Source organism: Caretta caretta, chromosome 27, assembly GCF_965140235.1.
Source record: "Caretta caretta isolate rCarCar2 chromosome 27, rCarCar1.hap1, whole genome shotgun sequence".
NCBI lineage: Eukaryota > Metazoa > Chordata > Testudines > Cheloniidae > Caretta > Caretta caretta.
Window position 1 is genome coordinate 13,433,642 of NC_134232.1, and position 22,955 is coordinate 13,456,596.

Sequence of the window (22,955 nt, forward strand, 5' to 3'; positions counted from 1 at the left end):
AGGGGATGGGGGGCCGGGGAACGCGGGGCACGGAGGGGGGGCGCAGGGGAACGCGGGGGCGGGGCGGGGCGGGGCCGGGGGGGCCCGGGGCCGGGCGCAGCGAGCCGGGCGGCCGGCAGGGAGCGGCCTTTCGCCGGCGAAGGGGGCTGGGGCCGCGGCAGGAGCCGGCGGGGCGGGGCGGAGCCTGGCCGCGCCGCGCTCCGCAGCCCGCTCCCGGGGACACGCAGCCAGAGCCGCGCTCCCAGCCCCGGATTTACAGACCCGGCCCCGCGCGCGCAGCCACCGGCCCGGGGCCGCCGGGGCCCCCGCAGCCGGGCCGAGCCGAGCCGAGCCGAGCCGCCGCTTCCTGCCGGGAGAGCGGGGCGGAGAGCCGGGGGGCAGGCGAGGAGCAGCCCCGCCGAGGTAAGGCACCGGGGTGCGCTGCGGGGCAGGATCTGGGGGCCGTGCGTGGGGGGCCCGTGCATTAGTGAGGGGGGGGGCCGCGTGCATTGCATTGCACGGGGGTGTCTGTGCATGGGGGCGGGGGTCCGTGCACTGGAGGGATTAAACTGCAGAGTCACAGGGCTGAGCCCCCCCACCCCCCTCCTGCCTTTCCCAGCTGGACAGCGGGGCTCCTCTCCCCTGCGCCGGGGGGGGGGGCTACCCGCCCAGCGTGCCCCTTCTGCCTCCCCCCCAGGTGCTGTCCGGTTTCCTGGGTTCTCTGTTGCCCCCCTTCCCTGCTGCCCCGGGCCCTGTCAGTGCCATGGCCCGGGCTGGGGAGGGGGCAATTATCCCCCCCTCCCCCCCCGCACACACATGCTTGGGTTTTGTATTTTGCACCGTGTTGTGTTTCCTACTAATTCACCGCCCCCCCCAACCCCACCCTACCCCAAAGCCCGGATCCCAGGTTCCTTCCTGACACCCAGCTTTAATCCGCCCCCCCCCGCCCACTCCCCGGGCTGGCATTAACCTATATTTTCCTCTCCAGCTAATGGAGAGCTCTGGCCTAGCTGGAGGGGCAAGACAGACAGACACACGCACTGCCAGACAGCGCCAGCCCTTTAAAAGCTCGGTTTGTTTACTGTGGACATAGCTTGCCCCGCACCGTGCCAGTCTGGGCCTGGCACTCGGGACCCCGGGCGCTGGGGCTGGGTCCCCCAGCCGCACAGAGATGCAGCAGGCAAAGCGCCTCTAATCTCCCCTGGAATGATGGCAACGCTGACTCTGCTGACCAGCTGGGCCCGGGAAGGAGTTGTTTGCAGGACAGGAGCTATTGGGGTGGGGGTTAATCCAGTTTTGGGGAGGGGGGGACACCCTCTCTCTCTCTGTGTTTCTGACTTTGAATATCCCCAGCTTTCTACTGCCCGGCAATGGTATTTTTGCTTTTAAAGGGGGTGGGGTGGGGCGCCAGGACCTGTGTGCGAGCGAGCGACTGCTGCAGGGGGGAGGATGTTGGGGGGCTGCTGGAGCAAAGGGGAGGTGAGTTGGGGAGGGGGAGGCAGAGCGGGGAGGAAAATATGGGTAAATATTTTCTTAAAAACCAGGGCCATTTGGCATGTGGCTGGCTGATCACAAGTCAGGGGGGTCCTAGGGGGGCTGCGTGGGTTTCCGTTATGCTGGCACGGCCCTTTTCCGGCAGAGCCAGACGGATTGAACAACTCCTCTTCGGTGGCAGGGAGGGGTAGGAGCGAGCAGTGTTCCCCTTCCCCCCCCCCGTCACCCCCCACTTGTGGCCGGGGATCCGTGGGGGAGTGGGGCATACCGCTGGACCCGTGCAGTGGGGTTCCGCTCCCCAGCCCAGGGAGGCTCCAGACGGGCGGCACGGGCGTAGCAGCGACAGTCAGTCACGGTGTCAGCGGCCAAGTCTGCGGAAAGGAGAGTGACAGCCGTGGCCAGCACGCTCCGGAGGTGGGGGTGAGGTGGGGGCCCAATCCAGCGTGGGGCTGAGTGCTGTGGGGACACACGCAAGGTCAGGCCCTCTGTAGCGTGCCCCCAGCCAGCCCCTGGCCCTGGCCTGCTGGATTGAACATCACCCCGTCGCCCCCCAGAAAACAGGGACCCCGTCAGACTTCAGCCAAGGTCTGCCTGCGCCCAAGCTGACCTGGCTTCACGCGTTCCGCTCCCGGGGAGCCTGCGGAGGGCGCTCTGCTCAGCCTGGCCCCACCCCCTCTCCAAACTTGGCGAGCGGCGTCAGGAATGCATTTAATTTTTTGCAGCGATTTTGTGGTTGCGGGAGCTGGTTTGGGCGGAGGGGGCAGGTGACCTGTGACCCCGGGATGTCCCTTAGGAGTGTGAATGGGCCCGCTCTGGAGAGTGGAAGGAGAACGTACTGGGCAGGGCCGGGTATGGCACCCCGTCCGTCCTCCCACAAGTCCGGGATGACTTGCTCAGGATCTCCAGCAGACCGTGCCAGGTGTCCCTGGAAGGGGCTAGCAGGGGCAGCGTGGGAGGTCAGGCCGGGGGGCACAGTCACCTGTGAGCCCACCGAGGGCCAGGTCTGATGCTCTTATCTGGAGCGGCTGGGCAAAGCACCCTGTATGCAGCTGTCTCCGCCTTGCAGTCCCTCCCCCACCATCCCCGGGGTCCCTCCTCAGCTTTCTCTGCCTTCCCCTTGTCATTGTCCATTGCCACATACACAATTAATGGCTCTGCTAAAGCTATCAGGAAACCCAGCTGACTGTCCTGTCAGCTGGAGGCCACCTCTGGCGAAGGGGAGGGGGCTTTGTGGAGACTGGGGGGGTCTGGCTTGTTCTGCGGTTATTGGTAGAAGATGACGGGTAGCTGCAGTTGGAGAACTCGTCATAGTAGTTTATAACCTGTTAGTGCCAAAAGACCCCAGCAGCGAGCAGGGCCCCGTCGTGCCGGGCGCCGGCCAGACACACAGTGACCGAGATCGGGGCCCCGTCGTGCCGGGCGCCGGCCAGACACTCAGTGACCGAGATCGGGGCCCCGTCGTGCCGGGCGCCGGCCAGACGCAGTGACCGAGATCGGGGCCCCGTCGTGCCGGGCGCCGGCCAGACGCAGTGACCGAGATCGGGGCCCCGTCGTGCCGGGCGCCGGCCAGACGCAGTGACCGAGATCGGGGCCCCGTCGTGCCGGGCGCCGGCCAGACGCAGTGACCGAGATCGGGGCCCCGTTGTGCCGGGCGCCGCCCAGACACACAGTGACCGAGATCGGGGCCCCGTCGCGCCGGGTGCCGGCCAGACGCAGTGACCGAGGTCGGGGCCCAGTCCAGCCGAGCGCCGCCCAGACACACAGTGACCGAGATTGGGGCCCCGTCGCGCCGGGCGCCGGCCAGATGCAGTAACCGAGATCGGGGCCCCATCGTGCCGGGCGCCGGCCAGACGCAGTAACCGAGGTCGGGGCCCAGTCCAGCCGAGCGCCGCCCAGACACAGTAACCGAGGTCGGGGCCCCGTCGTGCCGGGCGCAGCCCAGACACAGTAACCGAGGTCGGGGCCCCGTCGTGCCGGGCGCCGGCCAGACGCAGTGACCGAGATCGGGGCCCAGTCCAGCCGAGCGCCGGCCAGACACACAGTAACCGAGATCGGGGCCCAGTCGTGCCGGGCGCCGGCCAGACGCAGTGACCGAGATTGGGGCCCAGTCCAGCCGAGCGCCGGCCAGACACACAGTAACCGAGATCGGGGCCCAGTCGTGCCGGACGCCGGCCAGACGCAGTAACCGAGATCGGGGCCCAGTCCAGCCGAGCGCCGCCCAGACACACAGTGACCGAGGTCGGGGCCCCGTCGTGCCGGGCGCCGGCCAGACACTCAGTGACCGAGATCGGGGCCCCGTCGTGCCGGGCGCCGGCCAGACACTCAGTGACCGAGATCGGGGCCCCGTCGTGCCGGGCGCCGGCCAGACACTCAGTGACCGAGATCGGGGCCCCGTCGTGCCGGGCGCCGGCCAGACACTCAGTGACCGAGATCGGGGCCCCGTCGTGCCGGGCGCCGGCCAGACACTCAGTGACCGAGATCGGGGCCCCGTCGTGCCGGGCGCCGGCTAGACACTCAGTGACCGAGATCGGGGCCCCGTCGTGCCGGGCGCCGGCCAGACACTCAGTGACCGAGATCGGGGCCCCGTCGTGCCGGGTGCTGCCCAGACACACAGTGACCGAGGTCGGGGCCCCGTCGTGCCGGGCGCCGCCCAGACACTCAGTGACCGAGGTCGGGGCCCCATCGTGCCGGGCGCCGGCCAGACGCAGTAACCGAGGTCGGGGCCCCGTCGTGCCGAGCGCCGCCCAGACACACAGTGACCGAGGTCGGGGCCCCGTCATGCCGAGCGCCGCCCAGACACACAGTGACCGAGGTCGGGGCCCCGTCGTGCCGAGCGCCGCCCAGACACACAGTAACCGAGGTCGGGTCCCAGTCGTGCCGGGCGCCGCCCAGACACACAGTGACCGAGATCGGGGCCCCGTCGTGCCGGGCGCCGCCCAGACACACAGTAACCGAGGTCGGGGCCCAGTCGTGCCGGGCGCCGCCCAGACACTCAGTGACCGAGATCGGGGCCCCGTCGTGCCGGGCGCTGCCCAGACACTCAGTGACCGAGATCGGGGCCCTGTCGTGCCGGGCGCTGCCCAGACACACAGTAACCGAGATCGGGGCCCCATCGTGCTGGGCGCTGCCCAGACACACAGTGACCGAGGTTGGGGCCCCGTCGGGCCGTGCGCTGCCCAGACACACAGTAACCGAGATCGGGGCCCCGTCGTGCCGGGCGCCGGCCAGATGCAGTAACCGAGATCGGGGCCCCGTCGTGCTGGGCGCCGCCCAGACACACAGTGACCGAGATCGGGGCCCCGTCTTGCTGGGCGCCGCCCAGACACACAGTGACCGAGATCGGGGCCCCGTCGTGCCGGGCGCCGGCCAGATGCAGTAACCGAGATCGGGGCCCCGTCGTGCCGGGCGCCGCCCAGACACTTGGTGACCGAGATCGGGGCCCCGTCGTGCCGGGCGCCGCCCAGACACTTGGTGACCGAGATCGGGGCCCCGTCGGGCTGGGTGCTGCCCAGACACTCGGTGACCGAGATCGGGGCCCCGTCGGGCTGGGCGCTGCCCAGACACACAGTAACCGAGATCGGGGCCCCGTCGTGCCGGGCGCCGGCCAGACGCTCAGTGGCCGAGGTCGGGGCCCCGTCGTGCCGGGCGCTGCCCAGACAGGCCTATCCCCGCAGAATTCATGGGGTGGGAGAAAGCCGGGGTTTTCCCCACTGTATGGGTGGGGAACAGAGGCACCGAGAAATCAAGCTGCCCCCCTGGGGTAGGCGCCCTGGTGCGCATGTGCAAGCTGGGGTTTGCATGAGCACGTTGGTGTTACCTAGGAGGGGTGCACATGCAGCTGAGCTCTCTGCTTCCTGGCGCCTGGCGGGCACCGTCTCTGCCTGGCTTGTGGCCACACTGCATCAAACGTTCCTGACCCCCGTCCTGCTCCAAGGCCCTGCCACCCTGTCTGCTCCCTGGGCCGAGTGGAGCCGCCAAGGGAGCCCTCAGCCTGTGGGGCTTGTGAGCAGGGGCCTCGCAACAGTGATGGCTGTGGGGCAAACCCTGCGCCGGCTTTTCCGGCTCGCCCGGCATGACCTTTGGCTGCGCCCACTTTGGCTGCGCCAGCCCTCCGAGCTGCCCTCTCCATGGCCTGCGCTCGCTTCCTCCCCCCTCTCCCGCCCCATGGCCTCGGATTGCCCGCACAGGGGCGAGGCAGATGGTAGGAACTGGATGCGAATGGGGAGATCTGAGCTCTCTAAAACAGTTCCCGGGACATTGCACGTGGGTTGAGGGTGGGTCCCTGCCTGGGTGTGATGCATGGGAGGGGTGTGGGGGGGCTGTTGTGTGCCCCTGCCTGAGCACAGGGCCCCCCCCCCAGCCTGTCCCAAGGCATCCTGGGCTAGGGGAGAGCTGGGGGAGGGAGGGGGCTTCAGGGATTTCATTTCCTTCCCTGCTGTGGAATTGAGGGCAGGCACACGCCTGTGCCAGCACCTTGTGGAACCAGTTTGCAGGACCCCCCCCGCACCTCCCCTCTCCCCAGCTCCTTGAGGTTTTTTAATTTTTCTCCTGGGCCCCAGGGTGTTTCTCAGGGTGAGGAACTCGCTGAGAGCTGGAGGTTTCTTTAATGGTCCCCCCCCCCCCCGCCCCATTCTTGGCAAAAGTCCCTGCAGTAGACAAACGATGTGCATGCGTGCCGCGGCGGACATGGATTCGTGCACACGTGGATCCATGTGTATGTCTGCATCCCACCATGGACTCGGACACAAATCCACGCCCCCCTGCGTGTGCAAGGGTGAATCCGTGCCCCTGTGCGCACCGGTGCATTTTGGCTCAGGAGCGTGTGCACGGACACAGACCTGCATGTGCATCCCCGCGTGTGGAGTAGGAGCGCACAGGGGTTCGTGGAGAGAGGCATGTGTGTTCCTCCCTGCACACACGCATGGATGAGCAGGCGTGTGCGTGCCCATGGTGTGCCCACCGCAGTGGAGCAGGCAAGGAAGAGCTAAGACAGGCAGGGCCGGGTTTGATTTCCCTGGCTCCACACACGCAGCCCCAACCTCTCTGCCCAGTACCCGGGAAGCGGCAGAGGAGGGGGCCTCGCTGGGGGGGATGAAGAATGTAGGGGCACCCCCCACACCTGGGAACCCCCTCTGGAATCTTGGGTTGGGGGGGGTCAGGGGACAGCCTCAGCTTAGGGCTCACGCTCTGGCGGGAGAGCTGGGGACATCAGCCGCTCTCCCCTCTCCGCTCCGGGCCCCGGGGACTGCACCTCTGAGTGCTCCCGTACAAGGGGAGGGAGGGCCCTTCCACCCCCATGTCTGCACTAGACACAGGCAGCTGGGAGGAGCGCTTGGAATGTGGGTCGCCACCCTCCTGGGAAGCGCTGACAGTGTGATCCAACAGCAGCCCCAGCGGCCTGGGAGGCAGAGCCGGGACAGGCCCTTGGCCCCGACGCTGGGAAGTTCCTTGGCCTGGCTGGGTTCTGGCTGCAAGGACGCCTGGAATTCAGAACTGGGGACCTGGTGGGGAAGCGGGGCGAGCCCAGCTCTCCCATGGCTTTGTGCCCTCCCCTCCCCCCAGCTGGGCCGTGGGCTGGGGTCTCCAGGAGGCTGGTGGAGCAAGGGTGGGAGGGGAGGGAGCCCTGGCTAGTGGCTGGAGCAGCGAAGGAGTCGTCTGGACCCCTGGGTTCAGGAGTGTCGTGGTTGGGGTGGGGGTTGAGGGGTCAGGACTCCTGGGTTCTATTCCCTGCTCTGGGGAGCGTTTCCTAGCCCAGCGGGGGCCAGGAGCCAGCCTCGGTTGAGACTCTGCCCTGCTCCGTGCCCTGGTGTCTCCACGCGGGGCGGGTGCTGGCCGGCCAGCCCCTCCTGGGGGGCGTCGGGAGCCTGGGTAGCAGCTGTTCCCGGCACTCTGGACGGAAGGGCAGAGCCTTGTGATGAAGACAGCGCCTTGCACCAGGGCGGACCAGGGCCAAGAACCTGTTGACTCAGCCGCCCTCCCCCTTCGCAAGGCTGTGGCCACAGAGCAGCGTGCAACTGGCACATCGGCAGACGCCTCCTGGCTCCGCCTGCGCCGTGCGACTTCCTGCCAGGGCCCCGCAGCCGGCTGGGTGGGCGAGGTTGCCAGAGCGCGGCCCAGCCCCTGTAGGGGAACTGGGTTCAGGCTGGCTGGCCGGGGTGCGCAGAGCTGCGTTAGCCGGTGTGCTCGGCTCCCCGGGGTGGGGCGGGGAGCGTCTGAGCGCTGGAACAAACCTCAGCTGAAGCGTAGGCCGGGGGGAACGGCTCCGGGGCGGCTCCCGGCTCGGCGCAGTGGGGGATCGACCTCCTGGAACCGGGCTCAGCTCGGCACTGCTGACTCAGGCTCACGGGCTTCGCCCTGCAGGGCTGGCGACCCCGTTGGGGCTGGAGCCCGGGCTCTGAGACCCAGCCGGGGGGCGCTCTCCGGCCCAAACGTCCACGCTGCTCTTTTCAGCCCCGGAGCACGCACCCGAACCGGCTGCCCCAGCCTCGCTGCCGCAGGGGAGACACCAGCGCTGCGGCTCCCCAGCCCACCCGATCCGGGGACCCCCCAGCCCACCCGACCCGGGGACTGAGCCGCAGCGTCTGTCTGCCCCGGCTGCAGTGCAGACACATCCTTCAGGGCATCCTACGGGGGCTGCCCGGACACCACTTGGATGGGCCCAGGGACCAGGCCAGTGACAACAGCCTTCATCCAGGCACCTCGGCGTGCTCTGCGGGTGCAGGACAGGGTCACCAGCCCTGTTTTATAGATGGGGAAACCAAGGCACGGAGAGGTCAGACGCCACAGTGATGGGCGCTATGCGAAGACATAGGATAGCAATTGCTGTGACCTGCCCAAGGTCCCTCAGCAAGGTGGTGGTAGAACTGGGATGGAACCCAGGTATCCTGACTCCCACCCCAGTCCACCTGCTCTAACCACTCGCCCCCCTGCTCTGACAACGCTAGATATGGGACCCAGGAGTCCTGAGTGCTGGTACCCTGACCTAACCACTGAACTCCTATTTCCCACTTGCTCATCGAGCCAGAATAGGACCCAGGCATCCTGCTGCCCGGTCTCATGCATGGGACGAGACATTTACTGCTGCTGGCGGCTGAGAGTCATTTTCAAGTCTCCCCACCCCGTGACATGGGGCATGGAAGCAGATGCTGGTGATCTGGCCCATGGGCACTTTGCTGCACCCGGGTCCTTGCGCAGCTGGTGAATGGGGGCAGGGCGCAGGCATTAGGGTCGCATGTCTGGGAATCTGCAGGAGCCCAGAGGCACCAGCTGGGCAGCGTCTGGGCAAACCCTGCTCCCAGCCCTGGGGGGGGGCCCTGTGGAGTGGAGTGGGGTGGGGGCTGTTCAGTCTCCCCGGCTCCGTCAGCCCTTCATGCTCCCCGGGCAGAGGACTGACTGTGATGGGGGCAGGGAGAGCTGAGCCCCAGGATGCTCGTTACGCGTTGGCTGCTGGGGCTGGGGGAGTCTGGTAGCTCGTGTGACGGGAGTGGCGGGCTCAGAGCAGAGAGCGCTGGTATGGCGACCGCAGCCGCTAGGCCCTGAGCCAGGGCACTGGGCTGAGTGAGCGGTGACCCCCGTGTGCCGCGAGCCCCCGCCTGCCCCGCCGGCTGGGGGAGGGTTGTGCCCGAGGTGGGTGATGGGCCAGTGGGAGCCGGGGATTCCCCGGGTGAACCACAGTCGGAAGCAGCTGGCAGGAACTCCCAATTTGGGGCCGCGAGGCTGCCTTCCTGCTCAGAACAGCCCCCCGGCAGCCCCTGTTCTGGGACCCCGTCTGCTGGCATGCCTCCCCCCAGGGCTCTCCCCTGCAACCCCAGCAGCGGCCAGGATGGCATTTGGTTTAACCTTCCGGTGCCGGCCCCTCCTCTCCAGCTGCAGGGGGGAGGGGGACTCCTTGGGCTCCAAGAGCCAGGAGGGCCAGGGCTTGCCCATGGGGCTGGGGGGTGACACCGGCTGCTGCGCCCTGTGTTGGGTGGGGCAGGAGTTTGCGGGCGGGGGATTCCCTGGAGAATCCCAGATGCTGATTGGTTCCCCCAGGGTTCCGACTCGTGCGTCCCCAGCCAATCAAGTGTCTTGGAATCCAGTGAGATCTCGATCGCGCCGGGCTCCCTGGGGAGCTGTCTGCTCGCAAGCCGCGCGGGTTTCTTTGCCAAAAGTCTGGCTAGTCTCTGGAGCAGAAGCAATTCTGCCCGTCCCCTAACCCGTCCAGGCCCTGGGGTCGGCACCTCCTGCCTGCCCTCCTCGCCAGGTGTCAGGGAACATTGGCGACTGGCCCAGCTTTGCCTCCCGCCCCCCAGTGCCCCATCAGTTGTGTCCCCGGAGGGCTCTGACCCCTCCTTTCTCTGCCGCGGTCCCTCTCCTGGCCCATATGCTGGGTCACAGGGTGGCCATGTCGCTGGGGCGTTAGCTGGACTCGCTCCCTGGGCGCTGACGTAGGCTACCACATGGTTTCGGCCCCAGCTCTCTCCGGCCCAGGATGCAGGTTTCCGTCTCCTGGGGACGGCCCCGGGCGTTGAGCCCTGCGCCCTGCCCCCAGGGGGAGCTTGGCCATCCGGCCAGGGGATGGTGGTTTCACAGCGATGGTGCAAGAGGGGGCTCCACATCTCTCTCTGGCTGTAGTTGTGAAACAGGAGGGGTTTTCGCACTTTCCCCCAGCCGTGGGTCAGATCATCCTTGGGGGCGTTCAGCATCCTGTGGTGTTTCTCGTAAAGCTGGTGTTTGCTCTGGCCCCCTTGGTCAGAGCTTCCCCTCCTCTCAGTAAAGGCCTCCCGCGCTTCCCCTCTGAGGTTTGTGAAACTTTGCAGCAACCATGGGAGGTGGGGAAACTGAGGCGCAGAGTGCGGATGGTGACACAGCAAGCCAGGGGCGGAGCTGGGACTAGCACCCAGGAGTCCTGTCTCCCAGTTCCCCTCCTCTGACCACTGGACCCCACTCCCCTCTCAAAGCTGCGAATAGAACCCAGAAGTCCTGTGCTTTTAGCCAGAGGCGTCATCCCAGCGAGTCCTGTATGCGGTTTGCTGTCTCTCATCCCAGAAATGGCCGCATCTTGGCGGCACGCTGCTCAGCCTGGGGATCCTTTGGAAAACAAAAGGCGACATGCAAAGCATAAAATGCTAAATCTTCTAATGATCAGTGATTGGATTTAAAACCCCCAACACCTTCTCATGCTGGCTCTGCCAAGCTGCTCAGCGCAGTTCCCTTTGACGCCACACGCCCAACAATGAGCTGTTTATAACTCTTGAAATCAAAGTCCCAGGACAGAAAAAAAAAAGTTTTCTAGAAAAGTTAATTTTCCTGTTTTTCAGGGTGTGGGAGATTGGCTTGTCAGGCAGAATCTCACAAGCTGTAAGGAAGTGGGAGATCTCCGTGCTGTGGGGGGGGGAAGAGGTGCGCACGTGTGTGTGTGATTTTAATACTGTGTATTTATGTCACCCACTACATAAACAGGCCCAAATGTTGCATTCATTTGCTACCATGGGCCCTGTTGGCATGTTTTTAGAGTCATCTTTTGCTTTTAATTTTTTTTCGAAGCTGCACAAACACTTTTACACCTGATACTGACTCTCAAGAGGTCGATCTCCCCCAGCACAACCCTCCCCGGCCCTCCAGCCTGGAGCTGACCCCTGCCCTCCCAATGTAGGTCAGCCCTGGCGGGGCGGCAGCAGGGAGGTGTAGGCTGGCGGTCTGTGGGTTCTTTACACGGGAGCGTGCTGGCAGCCGGTTGATTTCACAATTGTTTGTTCTGTTGCCAGGTAGATCCCGGCCTGTCTTTGTGCGGGGAGGGAGCTTGTAGCACTGAGATCGTCACCTCCCATGGAGCAGAGGCCGAGGCCTTGTGCTCTGGCTTAAACTCCTCACCCCGGCGCAGTCAGAGCCTCAGCACCATTGGCACCCCGGCCCCCGTGTGGGGGCGGCTGCGGGCGTCTTCTCCCTGCCATGGGGGTAGGCTGGGTCCCAGGTCTCTATTATGTCATCCGCATGGCATCCTCCTTCCAAACCTGAGCCACTCCAAACAGCCCAGCTGCTGCCACCGAATGCTTGGGATTCCAGCTGCATTTAGTCATGTTCCGGCTGTCCCCAGCCACCCATCGGTGTGCGCACCTCCAGGGACATGCCTACCCTGGCAGAGGCCACGCACACACGCCTGCGTGCACGCCCAGCCAGAGAGGGGGTGTGCACGCTGGTGTGCATGCCCAGCCAGGGACGGGGCGTGCACACACGCATGCTGGTAGGCACACTTATGGGATACGCACACCCAGCCAGAGACGGTGTGTGCACGCCCAGGTGGAGAGAGAGCACACGTGATCCCTGGTGTGCAGTTAAATTCAGGTGTGCACCCCTGGATGGGTAGATGGCACTTGGACACAGACCTGCTCACAGACACTCCCACACATGTAGCCTCACACACGTGTGCACATGGCCATGCATTCTGATGCACATGCCGGTGCGTGTACCTATCTGTGCCTTTTAATCCACTCACACATGTACACGAATGCATCTGCACCCACACAAACACTCATTCACACCCCTCCATGTACACACGCTCAGTGACACGCCCATGCCCGCCCTCCCCGATTCTGCCGCTTGCCCGGCCCCTCCCCACCAACTGTTGATGATGTTGGTTAATCAGCTTGCAAAGGTCCCACTAGCTGCGAGCACCTGCCAGACCTTGGCACGGGCATCCCCCCGATTAAATCCGCCCTAAGCAGGGATGAACTCTCACGTAGCCCCCGACACTGTTCTGTGCCCCTTGGAGGGCCTGACCCACCGGCGGGGCTCCAAGCCAGGCCTGGGAACGTTGGCCTGGCTGTACCCAATTGGTGCCACGCACTTCAACCTCATTCTCAGATATCCCGCTCCACGGTGCTGGTAGCGAGATGCCAGCCAATGGGAATCCCCCCGAGGCTAGCCCCCCACCCACAGGCCAAGTTAGTGCCTCTAAGCTGGGCGCCTCGGGACACCAGCAGAGGGAGTCTCCTTGTCCCCTCGCCCAGGCATCAGGCCCCTAGCACTGCCCTAGGGAGGTGCAGGGATCAAATCCCCCCCCCAGACCCGCTTGGTCCCACCTGACCCAGCGCCCTGCACCACCTCCAAGTGCCCCATTTCCTGTCTCTGTCCTGCCCCACCGCGTAGCGCCCCTTTCCCCGTCACCCTGAGGTCCGTTTGCCCCGGCTGCTCCAGGCCTTGCGTCCTGCCTCCCAGCGGGGCTGGCTGAGCCATCTTTGCAGCCCGCGCTGGGAGCTGTCTGCACGCCTGGCACCTGGCCACATCTGTGGCGGGACAGCTCTGCCAGCCCGTTCCCTGTGCCAGGCTCCCAGGCATGTGTGGGCGGCTCTGCTGGTGCCCCTCAGTCCTGCTTCGCAGCCCTCCGAGTTTCTTGCAGGCAGAAACATCCACCCACTCAGTGTCTAGGGCAACATCCCCCCCGGTAACTAGCTCCTGCCCCCAGCCCCTGGGTCCCCCTCCCCGGCTGAGGCTTGGGGTTTTCTCTTGCTGGGTCCCGCAATGCTCTGTGGCTGTGCGACATCCCCAAATCCACTTCCCCGCTGCAGCCGCCGGCCTAGCCGGGGTCCCGCCCGGCCCTGGACTTTGCCCACCAGTTGTTTTTCAGCCCCATAAAACCCGCCTCGTTTTGCCCAGCTCAGCAGTAAAATCCCTGCTGGGCTGGGCCAGGGCAGGGAGCTGGGAGGAGGCTCTGGGTTAGGTGATTGGGGACTAGCTGGATGTCAGTGCTGTGGGGCCCTCGTGGGAAATGAGTTTGTCGGGTTTCAGCCCCTTCCTCGCGGGGCAGGTGTGGGCAGCAGAAATCCTGCCCCACAGTGGGCACTAGCTGGCAGAGACACCCAGCACTGACTGGGCCACAAAACTGGAGCGCCGCTTGGCGGGGGGGTGTCGGTCACTGGCATAAGCCTCCCCCCGGTCCCTGCAGAGCCGGTTTCCCGTCAGTGGCAGGAATCCGCACGGGCCCACTTGGCTGCTGGGTGTGAACGTGCCGTTGCACAGATGTGGGGCGGGTGCAGATGCAGGTTCCTGCCCAAGCACAGGAAAGCGGGGCCCCTGTGGGGCAGGGAGTGCGGCTCGGAAGCTGTTACAGTCGTTTCCCCGGGCTGCCAGTGGCGCGTGCCCTGTGGGCGCCGGTGGAAAACTGACGGCCAGGCCCCGGCGCTGCCCGCTGGCCCCGGCAGGTTTGTAGGGTGCTGGTTGGGCTGGTGACAGGTGCTGGAGGTCGGCTGCCGCTGCAGAGCGCTCCCTTCCCCCGCTGGGCAGGCGCCCGCTGGGGGGCACTTCAGCTAATGAAACGTTTTCGGATACGTGCCCGGGAAACCAGGGAGGGCGGCCGGGACAGGCACCTCTGGGGCTGGCTCTTGCCCCGGTCCCCCCACCCTGGGGTATGTGCGGCGGGGAAAGGGGGGTGTCCCCAACAGCTCTGGGTGCAAGAGAAACATTGCTGCTTTGGTTTTGTGATTTTCCCCCCATTTTCCCCAGCTCTGCCAGGGCCCCTCAATCCCGACCCGCAGCCTCCTGTCAGCCCAGCCCTGGGCTCCCCCCCCAGCTCTGCCAGGGCCCCTCAGTCCTGACCCGCAGCCCCTGACTGAGCCGACTGCCATGCCGTGGCGTTTGCAGGGTGGGCACGGGAGGGTGGGGGGGTCGCTGGGCTGAGACTCGGCCAGTTTATTTCATTTATGCCCTAGGCTGAGGTTCAAGTCCCGCTCTCCACAGGTGACTGGTTGGGGGGCCCCCCTTCCCCTTGGCAAGTCAGGAGCGGGCTTGGTGCCCACCGGCTGGCTGGGTCCGTCCAGGCCTGGCCGGGTGTCTGGCTGAGTCACCCTGTGGCGGGAGCCTGGTGCGGAGGGACCGGTTGTCCTTCAGGCAGTGGCAAAGCCATTGCCGTGGGGCAGCCCCTGGTGTCTGTGGGCGATTGCCCCCTCGGCTGGCCACGCCGGGCGTGACGCCCTCTCTGCTTCCCGCCAGAGCCCCCCCTCCCCGGGTCCAAGGCTGCCCTGGGTTGTCCAAGCGTCTGGGGAGCCCTCGTCTGGGCTGGGGGGCTCTCGGTTCGGCCCCAGATTCCTCACACACGAGTGGCAGGAGCTGGGGCAGGGCTCCCTGCAGCACCAGCTTCTCTGAGCTGTCCCAATGCCCGTGGCCCTGCGGGTGCAGGGCTGGCAGAGGCTCCCGGGCAGAGCTGGGGCTGCCCTTGGGGTACCAGCCAGGGGAATGGGCATCTGAGGCATCCCCCCGAGTGTATTAGGGGCCTGTCTGGTCCCCTGAGCCCGGGTGCTGGGGAGGGAGTGTCGCTGGGGGGGGATGGGGGAGGGAGAGTTGGGGGCTGTGTCAGGATCCTTGGATGGGGGAGGTGCATTTGGGACCCTGTGTTAGGAGGTGGGTATATGGGGGGGGGTGTAGGCTGGGGGGCAGGGCGCCCAGCGTGCTGGGAGACGGGCCGGGGGGACAAGCAGCACTGGGGCAGGGCGCCGGCCGTGGGGGTGAACCCCGACTGGCAGAGAACTGCGTGGGGAGGGGATTGACCTGCTGGGGCAGAAGCAGCTTGGGTGGATGAGGGGGGCAGGGGCAGGGCGGGAGGAGCCCCAAGCTGAGCTGCGCTAATGCTCCTCCCCCGGCTGCTGGGCTGCAGTGGGTTCTTCCGAGGCCGTTAATTAGTCGTCATTGTTAGCGCAGCTTATCCGGGCTCAGCGCCGGCTTTCGCCCTAAGCCACCTCGTTGAGAGCGTGACGGAGCCTTTCACACCTGTGCCCCTGCCCAGGTCATGGCCCGAGGGTGGGGCCCGGCCGGCTGCATGGCTCCGCATGGCTGGGTGCCAGTCCCGTTGCCCTTTGCCGGTGGCACGCCCAGGTGGGGAAACCGAGGCAGAGGAAGGGCAGGTGGGCAAGGGACTTGCCCAGGGTCATACGGAGAGTCAGCTGGGACTGAGAGCGGACAAGGGGGCTTGTTCTTTGGGCTGGACTTTCCATGCTCCCTGTTAGCAACACTGGATCTCACCGGATCCACGTGGTGCGACACCCCTCCCCCCCCAGCACCAGGGGGGCTGTGGGCAGCGTGGGGAGGGTGGTGTGAGGAGAGGTGGGGTGCAGGAATGGGGGAGGAACTGTGTGTCTGGCCATGAGGGGGGCAGAGCTGGGTGTCTGGCTGGTGCAGGGTAGGGGGAGGAAGAGCTGGGTGTCGAGCTGGATGTCTGGCCAGTGTGGGAGTGGGGCAGGAGCTGGGTGCCTGGGGGCAGGAGCTGGGTGTCTGGCCGGTGCTCGGGGGGGGGTGGGAGCTGGGTGTCTGGGGGTGGGAGCTGGGTGTCTGGCCGGTGCTGGGGGGCGGAGCTCGGTGTCTGGCTGGTGCGGAGGGGGGTGTGTGGGAGCTGGATGTCTGGGGGTGGGAGCTGGGTGTCTGTGGGAGGGGGGAGGAGCTGGATGTCTGGGGGTGGGAGCTGGGTGTCTGGCCGGTGCTGGGGGTGGGAGCTGGGTGTCTGGCTGGTGTGGGGGGAGGCGTGGTGAGAAATGCTGCTGAGTTTTCTCCCCCACGTTCGTTCTGTTCACGCCCTCGGTGCTGGGTTCTGCCCACCGAGCCCTGGCTGGAGCTGGGGTCTCCTGGCTTCCGGCCCCGGCTCTGACCCAGCTTGGCAGCTGTCTTTGAAATGTCAGAAGTGGCCCCTGCTTATGGGCCCCTGGAGGCATGCAGGGCTCTCACCGGGTGTTGGGGGGCTGGGCCCAGGCGCTGAGCAGCGACTCCAGAGGCTGCGGCTGGTGCTGTGAATGGCTGCAAATCTCAGGCCGTTCCCAGACCTGACTTGGGCCCGTGCGGCGAGGCCAGGCTGCCTCCCGTGGGAGCGTGTCAGGGACATGGCTAGAACGCGCCTTAGACAGGAGAGACCCGCCTGAGCTGGAGAGATCATGTCAGCACACACTAAGCTTTCTAGCGCTGGCAGAACATTCCTGCTCTGTGCCTCGGTTTCCCCGCCTGCATGTTGGGGGCAGGGGCAGCCCAGGGGGCTGTAAGAGTTACAGTCCCCACCTGTAAAGCCCTGATCCCAGCTGAGGAGGGCTGGTCCCATTCGGGTTTGGATGTGGGGGTTTCTCTGCATACCCCTGGGGATCCCAGATCCTGCGTTGTTGCTACCGGCCCCCGGGTCGTTCCAGTGCCTGAGCCGTGGGAATTGCAACTCTGCCAAAATGCAGCCACCTCTGGGGAGCAGCAGTGGCCTGCAAAGTGTGGGGCAGGGAGTGCTCCCCAGGTAGGACCCCAGAGAGAGACAGGGGCTGGCGCCAGTGATCTGAGCACAGTCCTGGGAGCCACGATTCCGGGGTTCCATTGGCAGCCCTGCAGCTGACTCGCAGAGGGTGGGGTGATGGGCTGGGGATTGGGGTGTTGCAACTTGGGGCGATACGGAGCCGGTGGCTGCCAGCCCTGCCCCATCCCCTCCTGCGGGGCACAGGAGCTCGGGGTGGGGGGGTCCCTGTGCGGCTGGGGGTCTCAGCGAGGGGGTAGCGGGAGACTCGCAGCATGAGGGCTGGAGCCGGCCCGTGAAGGCCGCAGATCCTGTGTCCTTGGCTTCCTGCCAGTGCCTATACTTGGAAGTGTTTGCGCGGCTGATCCCCGATGGAACGAACCCTTCGGCGCAGCCCCTCGCCCGGGCTGTATTTACGCTGTAGCGTGTGGGCGCTGCCCAGGGTGGGGCACAGCCAAGAGCCGGCCTGGAGCAGGGAGCGGCCCCGGCTGGCTGCCCCGAGAGGGTGGATCCAGCCTGCGGCCTGGGTGGGAGGGAGCTACAGGGGGCGCTGTCCAGGACCCTGTGTGCCCCCCGCCTGGGGGGACTGTGTGCCCCAAATACCGGACGCCCAGAGCACACCTTCGCTGGCACAGAGGGGCAGCACTTGACCCCAAGGATTCATGGAGGGGCAGAGCCAGGGGGAGAACCTCGGAGCCCTGGCTCCCGGCCCCCCCCCACGCTACATGGTTGTGGTGTGCAGAGCTGCCAAGCGCCGCGTCTGTGTAAACACGGGGACAGGGAGAGCGAATTGGCACCGTCTGCCTTGCACGTGTGCGTCCCTGCTCACGGGCACCCGCCCTCGGAGCCTCTTCCACGCTGTCCCTGCCCACGCTCCTGCTGTCTGCCCCTCACGCCCATCACGTGCCAGGAGCCGGGCAGCTCCCTGCCCGCGGGCTCAGAGGGCACCCAGCCCCACGCGTTGGATGAGGCCCTGGGCGAGTCCGGGTTGGTGCTGGCGACAGGGAGAGGAGTGAGGAGCGGGCCCAGGCTGTGCCCCCCGACAACAGGAGAGCTGAGACGGGGGGGTGGGGAGTGCATGGGGGGAGGCAGAGCAGGTAGGGGGAGGGATCGGCCCGGGCCAGGCTGGGGAAGGGTTAACAGGGGCCCTGTGGCACAGGCTGTTCTGCTCAGTGTCTGTCTGGGCTGGGACGTGCCAGTGACTGACTCAGCCTGATTGAGCAATGCTGGGAGCTGCGGGCTGCTGGGGGGGGGCGCCGGCCCCAGGGGCTCCTCCTGGGCAGTGCGGAGAACGCCCAAATAACCCCCAGTTGGAGGTGTTGCACTGGGGGCCCTGAGTGCCATGCCAGCGGAGACCCTGCTGAGAGAGAGGTGGCGGGGAGCAGAAGGGAGCCCTGCGGGGATTCCCCAGGATCAGGGGCGATTTGGCAGGGTTGCAGGGCGGGTGGTGGAAGAGAAAATCTAGCACAATGGTTACGGCAGACGGGGTGTGGTTTGGGGAAGGCCCCAGGCCCTGGGAAGCAGGGAAAACCTATGCCCTTGCAGAACCCAGGAGTCCTGGCTCCCAGACAGCCCTGCCGATGCCCCGCAGCCCCGACCTGCCCTGTTCCTGCCCGCCTGGGAGCTGGTCTGGGTGATTCACCCAGCGGCCCACACCCCTTTCCCCTGGGCCAGAGCAGCGTCTCCCGCTCTCCAGGGAGCGGGTAGCTCAGCAGGCTCCCGCGATGCTGCTGGCAGGGGACCCCGGGGGCACCAGGGGCTGGCGGCTTTGGATGCGGGGGCAGGGCTGAGGGCTCAGATTGGGATTGACGTGTTGGCATCTCCCGTGCCCACGGAGGGGGGTCCACGTGACAGCCCAGGGTATTGGATGGGGAGGGCTTTTCTAGCTGGGCATGGACACCCCCCCATACCTGCTTGCGCCCCGGGTTTTGCTGCTGGGTCTCATGGCGGGGTCTGAACCCACGCGGGCACCGGCCGAGGCACGAGCCAGGCTTTGCTTTACCCAGGAGTCAGACTTAGGGTTAAAATACCGACCTGGGCATCAGGATGCCTGGGTTCTCTTCGTCACCCTCTGTGTGACCCCTGTCCCATAAGGGCGTTTGCCATTGCCCACCTGTGGCTTGGCTCTGCCCTGAAGGTGCCCAGCGACCCCTCTGGGGCAGGGGTGACAGCGGGGGCAAGGGAGCGATGGAGCCTGGGAAGGGCAGGCGGGGGGGTGGGGGTGACAGGATCTCTGCCCCCCAATGCAGCCCCTGCCCCCGGGCTCCGTGCCACTTCAGAGAGCTCGGCTTCCCCTGCTGCCGCCATGCAGCCTGCTCTGGGGTGGGGCGCCCGTCGCCATGCCAACGCCAACGCCAAGGGGGTAGCCCGGGAGGCGGGATGGCAGGGTGGGGTTGAGGGAGGCAGCTGGGAATCTCCCGAGCTGGAAATGGGCCCGGACACCAGGGTTCACGCCCTGCCTCTCGGGGGACGGCCCACGAGATCTGTCAGCGGGGACTGCTGTGGGGATCCCAGCCGAGAGAGCCCCGTGCAGCGGGGTGAGCTCTGAGCCAGAGGGGAGAGCACCCCCCTGGTCCCCTCCCTGCAGCTCTGTACCCCCTGCCCCACCTCCCCTCTCCCAGCAGCCTGGCGCCCCCTGCCGAGCCCCTGTCCCCCTCCCTGCAGCCCGTCACCCCCTGCCCCCCTCCCTGTGGCCTAGGACCCCCTAGTACAGTATCACACTGGGGCTAGCTCTGATTAGGGGGGGCGAGTGCCTCTCCCGGCAGCATTGGGGAGCGCTCTGCCTTTGTCTCACCAGGTCCATCCCCCGCTGATGCTCCACCTTGGGCTGGTGCTTCCAGAGGAGGGGGGATGCTAAAGCTCAGAAATGGGGCCCAGCTCCCTGCCCCCCGGGCTGGCTCTCCCCAGTGCCCAGCCGGGTGGTGGTTGCCATGTTATAAATCTGCACACGGACTCTCTCCCTTGGCCAAGACAAACTTGACCTACTTTCCCGGCTGTCCTTGCATCGAGGCTGCAGCTTTCAGCAGAGGCCGCTGGTGAGCTGGGCACCATGGCCGGCCTGGCCCCCTGCCCAGAGCCGGGCACCCCCCAGATAGGTTTGTCTGCAGCGGGGCATGCTGGGGCCCCTCTTGGACCGGGTGCCGTGCCAGGGCAGGGCGGGAGATGCCTGAAGCGTGCGAGGGCTTTTCCACACCTTGCGCTGGTGGGGGGCGGGCAGGCGCCAGCTTGCAGGCAGGGGGGTGAGGAGCAGGTGCCCGTCAGGGGGGCTCCCAGCACATGATGGGCACATTGCCCAAAGCCACCGCCACAACTGGCAGGGCGGGAGGAAGAGCAAAGGAGGCGAGAGAGGCCAAGCCCCACGGGCACCGGTTGCCATTGCACTCACTGATGGCATCCTGTCGCCCGGCAGCCACCTCTTCCTCGTCTCCCCCTGCCCCCCAGCAATGCCCCAGAGCCTAGCGGGGCTCTGCAGGGCGGTTAGCTGGCCATTGGACTCCCAGCTCTTCCCCTGTCGGGGGGAGCTAAGAGATGAGCCCATCGGAGCTCTGGGGAGGACAGCTGGCTCTGCCCAACAGTAGGCGACGGGTTAAGAGGCTGGTTTTGAGCTGGAGCCTGCAGAGCTGGGGCCCGGGGGTGAAGAGGGAGCCTCAGCAGAGTGTGGGTGTTGGAGCCCAGGTGTTCTGTGCCCAGCGTGGGGGGGCATGGAGCTGAGCATACCAGCTTTAGGCCCCTGCCTCCCCATCCCACCCACAGCGGCTCCTCACCCCCACAGTGGGCGCAGGGCACCTGGGTTCTAGTCCCAGCCCTGCCACCGGCTGGCTGTGCCAGCTGCTTCCCTGCTCTGTGCCTCAGTTTCCCCCTCTGTACCATGGGGATACCCAGCATGCCCAGGGGGTGGGATTGATTAACTGGGCACTGCCTGGCTTTAGCCGGATGGGGACAAGGATGTGAGTCAGCCCTGTCCCTTGGGCGGGTGCTCGGGGGGGCCCGACTGGCCCCTGAACCTCACCACGGCGCCCGGCTCGTGGGAATGGCTCCCCTCACAGCCCTGCTCTGTCGCCTGACCTTGCTGTTGCACCTTCCTTGCAGGAGGGATCCAAGTGGAGGAAGAGGAGGGGCGTGAAGCAGCCTCGCCCTGCCCCCCCACCCTGGTGTCACCTACAACTGTGAGTCACTTTCTGTTACCTTCCCCAAGTTGCCATGTGCGGTTGGCGTCTGCCCCTGGTGGGGCACCGGGGGGGGGGAGGGAAGGGGGGTGCTGGGCTGGGGAGGGGGGTGTGCGTCAGGTCTCCCTCTAGTGGCTGGTTTGCATCTAGGATAAATACCTGCTGCTGCCGGCCGCCCACTCATGGAGTCGCCCCTCGCGCCCCAGCCCTTTGGGGACGGGGTTCTGTCCCGGGCCGTGCGGTGGCTGCACCAGTAACCCCGCGGCTGGTGGTGGCCCTGGGACCGGTGCTTGGCTTTAAAGGGCAACGGGGTGCTCGTGGGAATGTGTTCTGGGGCCTTCTGCCCCCAGGGCCGTGGGGACCTGGTTGCGGCGCAGGGGCCCACGTGTGTGATGAGCGTGGCGGGGGTCTCAGCCCTGTTCCCCTCAGGGAATCCCTCTCCGTGCCTGGCCCCATGCTGGCGTCTGGAACCCAATAGGGTATGGATTATGACCCCACCCCCTATGGGGCAGGATGTGGGGGGGGGCGGCATGCCCCGTCCCTGCTCTGGGACACGCACACCCCAGGGCGAGACGCCGACTCGCCTCCGGGAGCCAGATGGCTCGAGGGCGGGGGTGGGGCAGTGGGCCTGGTGCCCCGAGGCGGGCGCCGTGGAAACACTGTGGGCCCGGCTCTCCCCGGGAGCGGAATGTTCCCCGGCGCGCCCCGGCTGCTGGGTGTGGGGCTCCTCCCCCCTCTGAGCACCGGGGGCAATGGAGCCTGAGCTCCCCTTGGGATTGGGGCCTGCCGAGGGCCCACGGGGCTCACGGATGGGGGGGGGGGTCCCTCTTGAGCAGGCAGCACTGAGCTCCTAGGGCGGGGCGGCAAGTGACCGCTCCTGCAGGGAGTAGGGCCCGCGGCCCCCATCGCCAGCCCCTCCGTCACCGGCCCGGCTCCCCGGCGGAGGGCAGCGCGTGCCGCACAGGGCTGGGGCTGGCTGGTCTGTCATGCCAGGCTGCGGGGGACTCTCTGTATCACCCCACGGAGCCACGGGCCAGCCCCAGCCCCCCGCGCCAGGTGCCAGGCCCTGCTTACAGAGAGCCTGGGCCCGCCCCGTCCCCAGCAGAAGCCCCTGCACCCGGGTCAGCACCTGGCATTTCACAACCGCTCGGCTGGGTTGCGTCATCTCCCGCACAGCAACAGACACCCCCAGCGCCAGGCCAGGCCCGCTCAGGGCTCGTTTGCTGGGACCTCGGCTCCGGGCTGGCATTGGGGCAGAGCAGCCAGGGAGCGCCGGGGTCTGCAGAGAGCAGCCCCTGCTGCAGGGGCCTGGCACCCCTCAGGGGTCCCACCTTTGGGACGGGGCGATGCTGAGCCAGGCCTGGCCGGTGCTGGGTCCATGGCAGGGCTCTCCCATCGCACCCTGCTAGCCCCCTCCCTGGATGGGACCTGCCCCCTGCTCCAGGGGTTCCAGCCAGGGTCTGTCTGGAGCCGCGCCTGGGAGCGTCTGGGCTGAGGCCCATCAAGCTCGTCTCGCTCAGGCCCCAGCCGGCCTTGAACCCTTGGCCCGAGGGCGGGGATGCTTTGTGCGCGAGGTCACTGGTTCTCCCTGCTGCGTTTCCCCTGGGCTGCGTGGAGGGGCCCTTCCCGGCGCCCCAGGCCACGTTTTCAGCTGCTGCAGGCTGGGGGTGGGGGCTTTCCCCAGGGGCCGTGGCAGAGACAGAAGGTCGGGGCGGGGGAGCAGACGTGTCTGACCTGGGATGGGGAGACGGGCCCACGGGCTGAGGCAGCACAGGGGATGGGGCCTGAGGTGGAGGGACTGGGGGCGGGGGTGTTTATCAGGCTGGATGGGCCGGGGCAATCAGGTGGAGGGACTGGGGGTGGGGGTCACCAGGCTGGAGGGGCTGGGGGGGGTGGTTAACCAGGTGGGATGGGCTGGGGCCTGCTGTTGAGGGGCTTTCCATCTCTCCCTGCTCTGCCCCACCCGGTTCCCTATGCTCCGCGGGCTTTTCCTTTCTTTAATTTCTCCTCCGATGATCTGGGTTTCCCCGTTCGTTTCCCGGCTCTGTCTGATCCCACGTGGGGCGGCTCTGCGGGGCCCTTCCGGCTGT

The 22,955-nt window shown here is 66.8% G+C and overlaps 1 protein-coding gene across 1 annotated transcript in view; it reads left to right on the forward strand.

Moving 5' to 3' along the window:
• The first annotated feature begins 233 nt into the window (after positions 1-233).
• Positions 234-22,955, forward strand: part of THRA (thyroid hormone receptor alpha) — a 47,160-nt gene continuing 24,438 nt past the window's right edge. Inside the window, exons 1-2 of the mRNA XM_048829750.2 lie at positions 234-402; positions 20,789-20,865. The gene's annotated coding sequence lies outside the window, so the exon portion shown is untranslated. The remainder of the gene's footprint in view (positions 403-20,788; positions 20,866-22,955) is intronic.